Consider the following 16,450-nt stretch of genomic DNA (forward strand, 5'->3'; position numbering starts at 1 on the left):
CTTTCAAAAAAAATTTTTTTATTACGAAAATTTTTTAACAGGATATTTTTCTGACCTAGTTAGGCATGTGGTCGACCTTCAATCATGGTATTTACTATCCTGGCAGGGTCGCCGTTTTCTAACATTCTGCGTGGTGTCTGTTTGTTCTATATCGTGTCTCCCTACCACTTTCGCGCAACGATGCTCTGAGCGTGTTTGTTAGGGAATTGACTAGTTTGAACCTGGGACCTGTTGCTGGTAAGGAGACACCAGACCACACATGACATGTAGAGTTCAGAAGAGTTCAGTGAGACTAGCGATGATATAACCAAATACTTAATGGTTTCAGCGTCAGCTCCACTGCACTCCCCGTAAAAGAATCTTAATACTAACTAAATTTAGTGGAAGGGGCTCAAGGCTTTCCTATTTTTAGTTAGCTGGTAAAATAACGTCGAAAAAGCAGTTAAGTTTACTATTGGAAATTTTATTCTACTCACAAAACATTGTTTATAAATTGCACTATTGATAAAAGGAAATGTTTTAATACAGGATGATAAAAACCAACTGCGTTCTACAAAAATGTGAACGAATATTCCCTGAGTGGGTTTCCAAGTTCTACAATGGATCAAAGGATGACCTATGCCATATCACATCTATAATCTAGGTTTAAATTAAGTTTCACAAAAGATAAAACTATCAAAATGGTCTACAATGACCCTCAATTATCTTTAATTACTTATCTAACTTGTCGTAAATTACAGTGGCTGATGTGGCTTCTCAATAACTATATAACAGAAAAATCATTGCGTTTCAAATTTTTACTTCAAGTGGCAAATGTGAACACCATGAGCTTTAATTGACGATCGACACTAGTATTGCGCAAAAAGGGGGTGTAACAGATGAGACTTCTGCAGTTCTGAGTGAAGCTTTATGCGCTGTTATGTGGCATCGCGTGCGTTCATTACCTTGTCGGTGTTCGTCAGGGGGCGGCGTGCAGCACAGCTCCGCTCGCCTCGCCGTCTCGGAAGCAACTCTCTCCTAACGTCTCCTTACTACAATTTACCGAAGTTGGTTTAAAAAAACTATCTGGCTGTGTTTTCATCTGACCAATCAGGGTCTCAATGTTAACCTTAAGCTCCACCTACAAAAATTTTGTCTATCAAATGAGAAACGTTATACTTTTCGTGGTGGGGCAATGTTCTTTAAAGTTTGCAACGTAACAGAGACGCGAAAAAGTCTCACGCTAAAACTTGCGGCTGGGGTGGCCCTTTTTGTGTTATCATAAGATCTATACTGTTCTTCTGGAGGGCTCTAGCTTCTAACATGGGCTGGGGGGTGGTCCTAGCGGTTAGCTGGCGACGTGGGTGTTCGTCCCTTATCGTAGGGCCTTCCAGCTTAACACGGTTCTGCTCTCAGCTTCTGTTCTCGTTTCTCCCCTCGGAACTGCGTCTGTCTCACGGTGGGAAGGTATGACATGCATTTAGGCATTCTTGTGTTAGTCTGTGGTATTCCATTTGCTCACTCGTTACTCGAATTACTTTGGTTAATTTAATGTCACGATTTATTCGGAGATATGTGACATACTACTGGATTTGCTTATCATGTCAGGGTTTTCATGGAAGGTGTTAGATTTGCCTGACACCTTACAACCTCAGTACAATAACTGTTCACCAAAAACTGAAAAAAATGTTACGCATATGCCAACAAATACTCAAATAAAAAGCACACATCGAGGAATACAAATGACAATACACACAGAAATAAGCATAAAATTTTTTACAGCAATACTAGTCAGTAAAGCAGCTCTTGAGCAAAAGCATGGTTGTTACAGCTTCACTTTGACCCACGTAATTACATGGCATTTGGCGGTGGGAAAATGTTTGTCCTCCGGGTCTGGTCTGACTGCAAAATTAGCAAAAGCTCCTGAAACATCGCAACGTAGGCAAAGCGTTCGCCAAGTTTAACTTGTTGTGCTAAAAAGACACTATGTATGTGTGTGCAGAGTGTAAGCACACGGAACTAGTATTCAAAAATGTGATTACTTAAGCCCTGTATTGCGCAATCGAGTGAACACTGACGTGTTGCCTGATGTCACAGTTGACAGTTTTTGACATCTGAAAGATCAGCAAAAATAAAATCAATAAAAATTACACATTAAATTGAGTGCTAAATTTCGTCTGAATAACTTATCCGAATTGTTTTAGTTTTAGTCCACCACTGATTTACGTACCTAACTTGCGAACTGTTCACGGAAATATACTTTGTATTACAAGAAAATAACTTCAAAACCGATTGTAAGCTATCTGACCTAATCTCAGACACTGTTCTGTGTGTACAGTGTAACTGAATGACTACGGCCCTGAACTATTCTTGCGCGTATCTAGGTATAGTAAAAGTTCTCTCGAAAATGTAGCACAGGAAATGTAAATTGAAAATTTGGAGCTAAAAATGACATGCAAATGCGTGTGTACGACCACATACCACGCAGACACAAGAAACATAGTATTTCTTGCATGGAATTGTTTTGGGTGCTAATGTTCTACAAACGATTTCTGAAACAATTTTACAGTAAATAATTACTTTATAGTTTGACTTTCAAGTTCATGAACAATACTGACTTTATAGAAAAATGTCTTTCTTTTAATAGTTTGATTATTCAGACATTTTATTTAGACAAAAACTAACCTAGCCAAAGACATCTTTATTGTTTCATAAAAATGTATGTGCGGCTGAATTGTGAAACAGGTAAATTTCATTAGCACATGGGATCAAGGGTATGTGATAGAACATGGAATGACCTAATACGCATTTCATTAGTTAATTTGATTTTCTTTTGTAAATACTAGTTGTGTTGTTGGAAAGGGTTAAATTACGAGAAGGGATGAATATCGGATCTATACGAGATGTTAATAAAAGATCGTGGGATCAATGGACACAAAAGCTGACAGTTTAGTCGTTCTTAACACATACATTAGCAATCAATCGTTACAAAAAGGCAAATAAACACATCTTCACTAAATGAAACACAGATAACATAAGTAATGGCAGTCTTAACTACGTGGCTCGAAAAATAACCAGTAACACAAATTCATGGACATATTTGGTGCTGCTGAGAATGTCGTTTGCGATGGATAGGGAGGGTAGTATGTGACAAAAGTAACGTAAAAGTCACTCAAACTCCCGAAAATTATTGTGCTAGAATTTAGTGCGAGATGTAAGTCCTACGTATCTATGAGTGTTCAGCTATAATAATGAAATCCACTTGAGTAAAAGCATGATGATCACGCGCATGCTACTGGTCAGATACCAAGCTGATGAGAAACAATCCTACAAAAGCAAGGTGAGGAAAACTTCATTACCCATTTCAGTACTCGTTCGGTTCGTAATTCCGCGTACGACTATCCTTTGTGGATGCACGATAAACGGCATGTGGCAGGTTCAGGCTATTACGACTGTGTTTACCTCTTAATTTGGATAAAAGTGTCCTCAGGGACACGAGTCCAATGCGATCGCCGAAGGCGATGGGTTCTTGTAAACAACTCGGGGCGAGATTCGCCTTCCTAATGAGACACATGCCGTGACTACTGACAAAGGAACAAGACCAAATTAGGAATGAAAAAAATAAAATCACACGAATCTCGACAGAAAAGAACTTGAAAAATTTCGTGATCAAAGAAATTGGACAATTGTACACAACACTAAGCTCATTGATCTTCAGGCAAACGGCTGTGTGCATCTTCTACAGACAAAGGCTCCTTATTACAACTCATTCCGCTTATACAAACGGATTTAAAACACCGAAAATGTGCCCACGAAGTAGTACATGCATTTTAGCTCTAACTGTAAACCGATCGAAACATCAACTCTACGCCTAACTCCAAGTAATTTCAAGGGAAATGCCATGGTATACTTACGAGACGTCGAAAAAAAGTAAAGTTCCTGCATGTTCAAAAATTTCTGCAGGCCCGTCCTCGCCAAGTGGTGAGGGAACTGTTGTAGTCACTCACTGCCTACTGCTGAACGTCGTGGTTGTAGGACCGAAGCAATACTCTGCGTTCACCATTAGCTCCACAACTACCAAAATACTGAAAACTCAGTATAGCTCATGTGCACAGTTGTTGCTTGTCTGGTCCCTGCGAAACTTTTAAAACCGAGTGATTCATCTATCCAATCACTGAGGAAGGTTTGCAGGATGAAGATGGGTCAAAATGGGCGTCATTTGATGAAAAATAAACGCATTCTCCCGTTAATCTTTCATCCTGAGGTTCCTAAAACAGTGAGATTCAACGTGAGGCACGTATTAATGACATGCTTGGAGACACGTAGCGACAAATCGATTGAAACTAAACTGAAAATACCGTTTCAGCGAGACTGTTTGAGATAAGCGTGCGAAGCAGCTGCGTCAAGTCTGCTATAACTGTCATGTCACTTCTTTCGCTGAATCTACCTTATGGTTCGCACCAGCAAGGGGTCTCCACCACAAAAATTTAATGAAGTGGGGGTTTATTCGGCTGAGTATTTCAGAGAAGGGCTGATAAAAATTAGGCCAGCATCTAGCGAACTCCACACTCACTCGCTAAAACTCTTAAAAATGGCTATAGCAATTTGAACGAAGTTCGATTTCATTGCAATCAGATTTGATTCATATCGTATTTCATCCAGATGAGGAAGCATTTATTTTTACTTCTGGTCGATAGACGCAGGTTCTTGAGCTCTGGAAGTTATGGAAAAGAACTTTTAGAAAACTTTATTTGTTAGCCACATATTGTGCGAAACGTACAACATTTCTTACGATCCATAGCGTCTGACACATTGCTTACTAATTCGTGACATAATAGCAAGGTCACAATGTGAACAATTTAATTGGAAACTCGAGAACAGCTAAACAAATGGGTTCCAAAAAATATGGATTTATTTTTATAAAAAGTAAACGTGAAATATAAAAACATTTGTTGTTTCTGTAGGATAAAACGACCAGATAGAAAGGACGAAAGCACATAGCGAAAGAATTAAAGCTATACGGGCTATTAGAAAGGCGAATCATAGATGTAATGCGTGATCCGACAGGGTCCTTACGCACATAATCATAACAATAATAATAATATAAAAAGTATTTCTGGTGTAATACACTGCCGAAAAGAAGCAACACCCTCAATGACTGTATTCAGTGGCACCACGGTATAATATGTGCATACTAAGCGGTTGTAGTGTAGTCATTCATTTGCCAGGGTCATCGGTGATCAGACGGCGCTTAGCCGACCTGTCTGTTCCCCTAGTGTTTTGAGTCTGCAGCCAGCAACTGTGATGAGTTTAGAGGTAAAAAGTGTTAACAATGTTAATTCTAGGTTACAACCATAGCCCACCTACGATTGAGCACTGCTGTTGAACAGCTTCAGTCATTTGAACGCAGTCACATTTTAGGCCTGCAGGAAGCTGGGTGGACGATCAAAGGATTGCTGCACATGTTGGGCACAATGTATTGGTGGTGCGCCGCAAGTTTAAAAAATGGTCTGTGGAACATTCCCACACCTGTAGATCTGGTACTGGATCTCCACGTAATACAGATGCATTTCAAAATCGACGCACTGTGAGAGCAGTGGTGGCTGAGCAAACATCATCCAGGGACGAAATCTGGATGTATGTTGCGCCTACTGTGCCGTCAGGGACCATTGTGAAACGTCTGCTTGCAGTAGCATTAAGACCACATGTGCCTCTGGTCAAGCCACCATTGATACCATGACATCGCCAGGCATAGCTACACCGGTGTCGTGAAAGTGTCGACCCGAGTGTGGAGTGGCACTCTGTTCTCTTCTGCCTCGTGATGACTGGGTGTTGTGTGATGTCCTTAGGTTAGTTAGGTTTAAGTAGTTCTAAGTTCTAGGGGACTGATGACCTCAGATGTTAAGTCCCATAGTGTTCAGAGCCATTTGAACCATTTTGTTCTCTTCAGTGATGAGAGGACATTTTGTCTGTATACGAGTGATGGGCGTACACGTGTATGGCGTAGCCCTGCTGAGCTGCTTATTCGAGAGTGCGTATTCGACCACGACACACAGGTCCCATTCAGGCCATAAGTTGCAATTCGCGGTCACATTTGGTGTTTCTGTAGGGTAAAAGAACCAGTGCTGCAACATTGCTCGTGCTGCTATCCCAATACTACTGCCATTTATTTCGACAGGAAGATGATGGGACATTTCAGCAGGACAACACACGTCCACATACGGCCGCAGCGACGCAATGTTCTCTCCGAGGTGTATAACAACTGCTCTGGTAAGCCAGACCACCAAATCTCTCGCCAATTGAACACGTATGGGACATGATGTAGCTGGAACTTACTCGTTCTGCACGGCCTCCAAGAACAGTTGCCGAATTGCAACAAAAGACGCTTGGTACAATCTATCGCAGGCTGCCATGATGGCATAATTTGGGAGAATACATATTTCTACTGCCACCAGAGGGGGTACGCTAAGTATTGATGGGGCTGTTTGGATACCATTTACTGTGACGTGTGTTTCATTTCGTCTGAATTTGTTATTCTACACAATGTGATCAAAAGTATCTGGACACCCCCAAAAACATAGTTTTTCATATTAGGTGCATTGTGCTGAGACATACTGCCAGGTACTCCATATTAGCGACCTCAGTAGTCATTCAACATCGTGAGAGAGCAGAATGGGGCACTCCGCGGAACTCACGGACTTCGAACGTGCTCAGAAGATTACGTGTAACTTGTGTCATACATCTCTACGCGAGATTTCCACATTCCTAAACATCTCTAGATCCACTGTTTCCGATGTGATAGTGAAGTGGAAACGTTAAGGGACACGTACGGCACAAAAGCGTACAGGCCGACCTCGTCTGTTGACTGACAGAGATGCCGACAGTTGAAGAGGGTCGTAATGTGTAATAGGCAGACATCTGTCCAGGCCATCACACAGGAATTCCAGACCGCATCAGGATCCACTGCAAGGACAGTTATTTGGGAGGTGAGAAAACTTGGATATCATGGTCGAGCGGCTGCTCATAAGCCACACATCACGCCGGTAAATGCCAAACGACGCCACGCTTGGTGTAAGAAGCGTAAACATTGTACCATTGAACACTGGAAAAACATTGTGTGGAGTGACGAATCACGGTACACAATGTGGCGATCCAATGGCAGGGTGTGGGTAAGGCGAATGCCCGGTGAACGTCATCTGCCAGGGCGTGTAGTGCCAACAGTAAAATTCGGAGGCGGTGGTGTTATGGTGGGGTCGTGTTTTTCAGGGAGGAGGCTTGCACCCCTTGTTGTTTTGCGTGGCACTATCACAGCACAAGCCTACATTGATGTTTTAAGCACGTTCTTGCTTTCCACTATTGAAGAGCGATTCAGGCATGGCGATTGCATCTTTGAACAAGATCGAGCACCTGTTCATAATGTACGACCTGTAGCGAAGTGGTCACACGAGAATAACATCCCTGTAACGGACTGCCCTGCACAGAGTCCTGGCCTGAATAATACAGAATACCTACGGGATGTTTTGGAACACTGACTTCATGCCAGGCCTCGCTAACTGACATCGATACCTCTCCTCAGAGCAGCAGTCACTGAAGAATGGGCTGCCATTCCCCAAGAAACCTTCCAGCACCTGATTGAACGTATGCCTGCGAGAGTGGAAGCTGTCATCAAGGCTAAGGGTGGGCCAACACCATATTGAATTCCAGCATTACCGATGGAGGGCACCAGGCACTTGTAAGCCATTTTCATTCAGGTGTCCGGATACTCCTGCCGTGATGAACTACCTGTCACCTCACTTGCCAATAAAACAATTTTGGCCTCGAGGGTGTTGTTTTTTTTTTGCCGGCAGTGTAATTCTACTATTAACAACTGGAAACAGTTCCAAATAATTGTCAACATCGCTAGTACTACATTATGACGGTTGCACCCATGGCAACTGTACTTATCACTGTAGTTGAATAATAGCCATGAAATGCCAAAATAAAGCTACTGGTGTAACATGTCTTTTTTATATTTTTCCATGTAATTTACTATTATGGACCACTGTAATGCACAAAATAATTGCCATAAGAAGGAGAATTTAGAATCCGAAATGTCAAAGGAAGATTCTTTTTATTTTTTAATGTCACTGACTCATTAAACCAGAAAAATTTAAACAACTAAATAATAAATCTGAAATGCTGTGTCGTAGAATTTTAATTCATAAACTTGTCTAAAACATTAGTATTAGGTGTTATCTACCACAAAATGTCGTCTGGTAGGACACACGCCACAGGTTCACGCTGTGGATGTATACGGGGTTTCAGGCTAAATATCATGAAAATGGCAAGAGGCAATGACAGGTGGCTATGGACGTGGCGAGTGATGGTATTGTGCGGAATGTGGGGAATGCGTTTCATTGGCCCTGTCTTTCAGACGGAGACTATCAGTGATGCGACCTAGCTACAGATGCTGGATGAGGTGGTCATGTTTGTAGTTCTCAATGAAGATGGGACATTTCCTTTGTACTTTGAGCAGGATGACTGCCTGTGCGATGTGCCGGCCTGCAGTGACGTGTCGTAGCATGGAAGCAATGAGGTTTTGGTAGGTCACTGGGAGAAGCTGGCACCACATCTGTACAGACACAACACTTAATTCCCGTAAATTCCGGGGAGGGGGACGATAAGTTATGCCGCCATGTTCAACCACATCCCAGATGTATTCGACTGGGTTCAGATAAGACGAGCTGGGGAGCCAGCATATCAATTGGAGCTCGCCACTGTGTTCCTCGAACCACTCCACCACACTCCTGGCCTTGTGACGTGACGTACTACCTTGTTGAAAAATGCCACTGCCATCGGTACATGTGATCATCATGAAGGGGTGCACATGGTATAAAACCCACGTACGATATCCATTGTGGCTTACACGAGCTCCACTGGACCTCATAATGGAGCCACTGTCAGCTTATCTCCATCCCGCAGTACAGGTGTCAAGGAACTGTTACTCTGGATGCCCACGCTCTCTCACCGGCATGTTGAAAAAGGTATGGGTTTCATGAGACCATGCAACGCTCTGCCACTGCACCAACATCCAGTGCCAATGGTCACGTTCCCATTTCAGCTGTAGTTGCCCATGTCGTGGTGTTAACATTGGCACGTGCATGGATCGTCGGCTGCAGGGCCATAATCAGGAGTGTTTGGTGCAACGTGTGTTCAGACAAGTTGACGCTTGCCAAGTATTAAAGTATGATGTTAGATCTCCACAGTTCGCCGCCTGTCCTATCAGTCTGCCCAGACTACGACGTCCGACGTCTGTAATGAAGGGTGGCTGTCCCGCTAACAATGTCTGGGCATGTCTGTTGGCCCATCATTGACAGGGGACGCCGGCTGTTTAAGTAACTGTCAATGTCAATGAAATTCACCGACAGCTGTGTGAGTCAAGATGTTATTTTATTTTACGAGGTTTGGAACTTAAGTACTGGCAACTATTTATTCACAACCGATACAAAAGAGTTAAATGTCCATCAAAGTAGTCACCAGCATTGTGTAGAACACGTTGCCAGCGATGTGAAAGGCATAGTATACCGTTAGCAGAGCATGTTCTGTTGATGGTGCGAGTGGAGCGGTCTACTGCCTGTCGAATCTCTGGAACAGTTCTTAAACGAATGCCACGAAGTGGTTCCTTCATCTTCAGAATCAAATCAAAGTCACAAGGACTTAAGTCTGTGGAGTAAGGTGGATGGTACAGTACTTCCCAGTCCCATCGATCGAACAGAGCAGACAGCTTGCGCTGTGTGCGCCCGCGCATTGTCGTGCAAAATGATGGGTGGGTTGTGCAGATAGTGTCGCCGATTCCTTCGCAAAACTGGTCGCAGGTGATGCTCCAAAGACGAACAGCAATCGTGTGCATTGACGGTCTGCCGAGAATGAACGTAATGCATTAGGGTAACACCATCACAGCTGGACACGAGAATCTCCATCTCCATCTCCCTTCACACCATCAAAAGAACACGCTCTGCTAACGGTATACTACGTCTTCCACGTCGCTGACAAGGGGTTCTACACAACGCTGGTGACTACTTTGAAGGACAGTAACAGATGAAAACGTGTAACTCTTTTGTGTAGTTTGTGAATAAATAGTTGCCATTATTTAAGTTCCAACCCTCATATTTTGAACGCTACCAGTCTCAGCATTTCAGTATGCCATCTTCAGGCCCCATATGCATCTCTCCAAATAAATGAAAATGTTATATAGAGCCATAAATCTCTGGACGTTGTGGATTTAATCGTTACAGTAGTGCTTCATTCGAAGACTTGGTAGCAGATGCGATTTCCAGAAATTTGTGGCTCTATATGACATTTTGGTTTATTTGGAGAGATGCATATGGGGCTGAAGATGGTATAGTGAAATGCTGAAACTGGTATCCTTCAAAATAAAATAAAATAATATCTTAAGTTACATGGCTATTGGTGAATTTCATTGACATTGACGATGTCTGGACGCGGTTTCACCACGTGTTGAAGACACTCACCACAGTACTCCTCGAACACTCGACAAGTCGTGCTGTTTCCGAAATGCTTGTGCCGATCTTGCACGCCATCACAGTCTGCCTTCGGCCAAACTCAGATATATCGCGCGCCTTCGCCGTTCTACACACGGACAGGGCGCTCACTAGTACTATACTCGTATGCACCACGCATGTGTCTGACTAACAATTAATCCTCACCATGCGACGCTGCTCTCACATGGATGGGTTTATATCAGTTTTAGGTCGGTGGTAATAATATTCTGGCCTTTCACATTGAAGAAATGTGAGATGAATATTGCAGATACCAAGGTAACGGACGGCTCTCGCAGGTTACCCAAAATGTTCCCTTGTCCCCTTTTCTTTTATCCCTGTCCACCACGCCCCTATCTCATACCATTTTCTCGATATTTAGCCCGGTCCCTGTTTTTTGGACAACCTGTAGATACCAAATAAGGCTATGGCGCCTAATGCCATATCTCATGAAATCTCAAAACTATCTCGTCTTCCACCGCGAGCTTAAGTGAGTTGCCCGTAGCCCACACTCCCCCTTCATGCATGCCCTGGTACACTATTGACGTGGTCGTACATTGGCTGACCAAATCCACCGCGCAGACAAACCTGTTCAACTCATGTTAGCGCCACTTCAGCACTATGGTAATTGACGGTCTGCCGAGAATGAACGTAATGCATTCTCCGTTGTCGACTTAATCTGCTCTTCGCGCCTGTGGTTTTTCATACTAAGTAGAAGCAACCCGACCCACAAAATTAATCTATTCTATTTTTCGCGTTATGTCTTACTTCCTGTTTTCGCTGTGATTTTTGTAAGTGAAACAGCGACGTAACACTACAGGAAAATATGGTTCCAGTGCTTATCTAACAAAGCATTAACTACACAGTTACAAAGATTGTACCAAAAGTAAGGTTCCCATATTTCTTACAAACATAAAATATTTTTTATTGTTATTATTTAAACATTGATGATAAGTTTATATTTTTGTCTATTTTTCAACATAGTCTCCATTATTTTCGACTCAGTTTTGAAAACCGTGCTCCAGCTTTTGTATTCCTAAGTCGCCAACCTACTGAGGAAGCGTGTGGCCTCCGCTCAGAGTTCATCATTGCTCTTGAAGGGTTTGCCCCCTAAGTTTTCCTTTAGCTTGTGGAAGAGGTGATAATCGCTGGGGGCTAAGTCCGGCCTGTATGGGGCATGGGATGTAACAATCCACCGAAATTTCTTCAAAAGCGACGTTGCGTCAAGCATAGTCGTGAAGAAGCACTACTCCTCCGTTAAGTCGTCCTCTCTGGTGAATCTGGAACACTGGCCGGAGTTTGGTAAGTGTTTCATAATATCTGAGTTTATTGTCGTCCCAGGTTGCATGAAATCGCCGAGGAGTACTCCCTCCCAATTCCAAAACACAGTCGTCATAGCCTTTCCTGCCAATTGCGTTTGTTTGGATTTCTGGTGGCGGTGAACAGGAGTGACGCCACTTACGAGATTGTTGTTTTGTTTTGGGGTATAATGAAACACCCACGTTTCATCTCCTGTGATGATAGAGTCCAACAACTTCTCCTTGTTGCCTCCCCCCTCACATCGTTTAAGTAACTCGCAAGCACAGTCAAGGCAGTTCTCCTTGTGTCTGTCAGTCAGCATCTGGGGGTCCCAGCGAGTACACCCCTTGCGATAACCCAACGTTTCTGTTTAAGTTCTTTCAATTGTGCCGTGGGAAACTTCAGGAATGTGTTCAACAAGTTCGCGGACAGTGACCCTCTGATCTTTGAGCAGCTCACTGTTGATCTTCTAGACAATCGCATCCGAAACCGGCGGTCTTCCACTCCGTTCTTCATCGTGAACTTCTGTGCGACCCTCAGCAAAGGCACTGCACCATTTGTGGACGTGCTGAACGGACATGCACTCTTCACCATAAACCTGAGTCAGCTGCCGATGAATCTCCACGGGCGCTAACTTCCTTGCGTGGAGAAACCGGTTACAGCTCGAACCTCACACTTGGCCGGAGCGGCGATCAACACTTCCATCTCTGACGGCTGCCAAGATTGAGCGATGTAGCGAATCGCAGACGGGCGGGCTCGATAGTGGGGGAACCACTGCGCACGGCACTGTTGTCGGATTTAGCCTAGCTCGTTCCCTCGAGGCTACAGCTCATTGGGAACCTTACTTTTGGTACATTGCTCTCTGTTGTGAAAAAATAGCGGATGCGGTACGTTGTAAGTAAAAATTGAAATACAAAAGTAACTGTAAGAAATAAATTCAAATTGATCGTTGTACTACACATATTCGAGGGTTATAGCTCCATCTTCATGTGGATTTATTGGGTTGATGCGTAAGGTCATAGTGTTTCTCTGTAAGTTAAAGAAACACAACAGATGCACTTGACTCAGGCGTTAGTCATCAATAATACATTCTCCTTCACTATGTACAACAGTCTGCCAGCGTTGTGGTAACTTTCCCATTCCGCAACTGTAGAAATCACGTGGTTTTGAGGCGAAGAAGTCGTCCAGCTATGGTCGGAGCGCATTTACATCCGGAAAGGAAGTTTGTTGAAGGTTGTTCGATAGAGAGCCGAAAATGTGGAAATATGAGGGTCCAAGATGAGGCGAAAAAGGTGGCTGCGGAATGACTTCCCAACTCATATGCTGTATAGTGTTTTATGTCAGTCTAGCAGAATGTAGATGAGCGTTGTCGTAGAGTTGCATCACGTCAAGCAGTCTGCCTGGTCGTTGTTCATAAACTGCATCCGCAAGACCTCTCAGTTGTTGACAGTGAATGTCAGCAGTGATGGGGATGCAATTCGTAGTTCAAATGGTTCAAATGGCTCTGAGCACTATGGGACTTAACATCTTAGGTCATCAGTCCCCTAGAACTTAGAACTACTTAAACCTAACTAACCTAAGGACATCACACACATCCATGCCCGAGGCAGGATTCGAACCTGCGACCGTAGCAGTCCCACGGTTCCGGACTGCAGCGCCTAGAGCCGCACGGTCACCGGGGCCGGCAATTCGTAGTACACCACACATTCGGTTTTCCACCAGATGCATATCATTATCTTTTGTGGATACGCGCAGATGTTTGTACGTGGAGTTGCTGCCTACTTTGTTTGGGCTTAATCATTCTCTTCTTCTCTTAACGTTAGCATAAAGACGCCTTTTCTCGTTACCAGTAGCGATACAGGATAGGAATGGTCGGTGTTGTTCACGAGTCAATTGGTGACGAGCAAGCAGAGATACACACATGGCCATCCGCTGATTTTTGTGAATTTGGCTCAGAGCATGCGGTACTCATACACCCGATTGTTTAACCTTCCCCGCTGCCTGCAAATGTCCTACGATGCTCGTCGAATGATCGCAGTTCATCACATTTGCGGGTTCTAGAGTGCACTGACGTGTATCAGAGTGGATTGATGCGATTAAACTTTCATCAAACCACGAAGGTCTTCCTGAACTTTGAGCATCAGTAATGTCAAGACGATTCACCTTAAAACGAGAAAACCATTTTCTTGCCGTGCTCTGTCCAACGGCATTACCCCCAAACACGGCGCAAATGTTTCTGGCTGCTTCCGCTTCTGTCAGCCCTCGACTGAACTGAAACAGAAAAATATTTGGATAACGTTCCCATTTCTCCACTTGGCAGTCAATTTCCCAGCGTTCACAGCTCCCCTCATTACCTCCATACGACAAAATGACAACATGTAAACAAATAGCAGCAGTAAACTACAAATATAAAATGACAATCGTTAAATAAACCCATAGCACAAAAAGTGCGCGCTTACGGTCTATCCAGTGACATATGCGGTTGTTTTCCATCAGACAGGGAGCAGTATGTCGTCCTGAACAGGATAACTTCAACAGAAACAAGAGTAACTTCAGGTGTGCCCCATGGCAGCGTAATAGTTCCTCTGCTTTTTACGATTTGCATAAACGATCTGGTTGATGCTATTGACAGCGGCCTTAGACTGTTTGCCGATGATGCTGTAGTCTTCAGGAAAGTAGTATCACACGAAAGTTGTGAACAAATCAATGATGATTTGCAGAGAATAAATGCATGGTGTAATGACTGGCAGTTATCTCTCAATATTAGTAAGTGTAACTTACTGCGTATAACAATGCGAAAATCCCCATTAATGTATGAGCACAAAATAAATGATCAATCTTTGGAAACGGTAACATCAGTTAAGTATCTGGGTGTGACTATTCGAAATGATCTCAAATGGTATGATCAGATTACACAAGTAACCGGTAAGGCGAACTCTAGATTGCGGTATATTGGTAGAATCCAGAAGCGATGCAGTCCTTCAACAAAGGAAATAGCTTACAATACGGTAGTTCGTTCAGTCTTAGAGTATTGTTCGTCTGTATGGGACCCTTACCAGCTGGGTCTGATTCAAGAAATTGAGAAGGTCCAAAGAAGAGCGGCAAGATTCGTGACTGGTACATTTAGCCATCGCGAGAGCGTTACTAATCTCATAGAAAGTTTGAAGTGGGACACACTTGCAGATACAGGACGCGCTAAACAGAAAGGGCTGCTCAATAAATTCCGAAATCCAATCTTCACCCAGGATGCAGATACCACCAACTTTCAAATCGCGTAATTATCATCATTTAAAGATAAGGGAAATAAGAGCTCGTACTGAGGCGTTCAGACAGTCGTTTTTCCCTCGTCCGATCCGCGAGTGGAACAGAGGAGGGGGGAGGGGGGGGGAATATGACTTTGGCGCGAATTGTGCCCTCCGCCACACACCGCTTGGTGGCTAGCGGAGTATATATGTAGATGTAGAATACCAAAATTCAAATCAAAAATGCTACGAACTTGTGGACCAGCCTAATATTTAAACCTTTTATTACAATTTAATTTCTGAGTGAACGACAGTAAGGCAAGGTTATTTTTATTAACGTCGTCGTCATAAGTGAAAATACGCCAAAAAATATTTTCTACCATTTCGTTTTCCAACATGAGTAGAAGTGGAACAAACAGATATTCAGATTGAGATTTTCACTCTGCAGCGGAGTGTGCGCTGATATGAAACTTCCTGGCAGATTAAAACTGTGTGCCCGACCGGCACTCGAACTCGAGACGTTTGCCTTTCGCGGGCAACTGCTCTACCAACTCAGCTACCGAAGCACGACTCACGCCCGATACTCACAGCTTTACTTCTGCCAGTACCTCGTCTCCTACCTTCCAAATTTTACAGAAGCTCTCCTGCTAACCTTGCAGAACTAGCACTCCTGAAAGAAAGGATAGGCGGAGACATGGCTTAGCCACAGCCTGGGGGATGTTTCCAGAATGAGATTTTCACTCTGCAGCGGAGTGTGCGCTGATATGAAACTTCCTGGCAGATTAAAACTGTGTGCCCGACCGAGACTCGAACTCGGACCTTTGCCTTTCGCGGGCAACTGCTCTACCAACTGAGCTACCGAAGCACGACTCACGCCCGGTACTCACAGCTTTACTTCTGCCAGTACCTCGTCTCCTACCTTCCAAGTAAAGCTGTGAGTACCGGGCGTGAGTCGTGCTTCGGTAGCTCAGTTGGTAGAGCAGTTGCCCGCGAAAGGCAAAGGTCCCGAGTTCGAGTCTCGGTCGGGCACACAGTTTTAATCTGCCAGGAAGTTTCAGATACTTCAGATATTTCGTAAGACCATCGTACAAAAACTGCAAGACACGGGTTCACAGGTAGATGCCGTGTTTCTTGACTTCCGCAAGGGGTTCGATACAGTTCCCCACAGTCGTTTAATGAACAAAGTAAGAGCATATGGACTATCAGACCAATTGTGTGATTGGATTGAAGAGTTCCTAGATAACAGAACGCAGCAAGTCATTCTCAATGGAGAGAAGTCTTCCGAAGTAAGAGTGATTTCAGGTGTGCCGCAGGGGAGTGTCGTAGGACCGTTGCTATTCACACTATACATAAATGACCTTGTGGATGACATCGGAAGTTCACTGCGGCTTT

General features: G+C 43.8%; 1 non-coding gene across 1 annotated transcript; it reads left to right on the top strand.

The window, feature by feature from the left end:
- The first annotated feature begins 16,013 nt into the window (after nt 1-16,013).
- On the top strand, nt 16,014-16,088 carry Trnas-cga. Its single transcript has one exon. It is a non-coding gene; the product is annotated as a tRNA-Ser (tRNA).
- The last annotated feature ends 362 nt before the right edge of the window (nt 16,089-16,450 follow it).

The sequence above is a fragment of the Schistocerca americana genome, chromosome 7 (genome assembly GCF_021461395.2).
Source record: "Schistocerca americana isolate TAMUIC-IGC-003095 chromosome 7, iqSchAmer2.1, whole genome shotgun sequence".
NCBI lineage: Eukaryota > Metazoa > Arthropoda > Insecta > Orthoptera > Acrididae > Schistocerca > Schistocerca americana.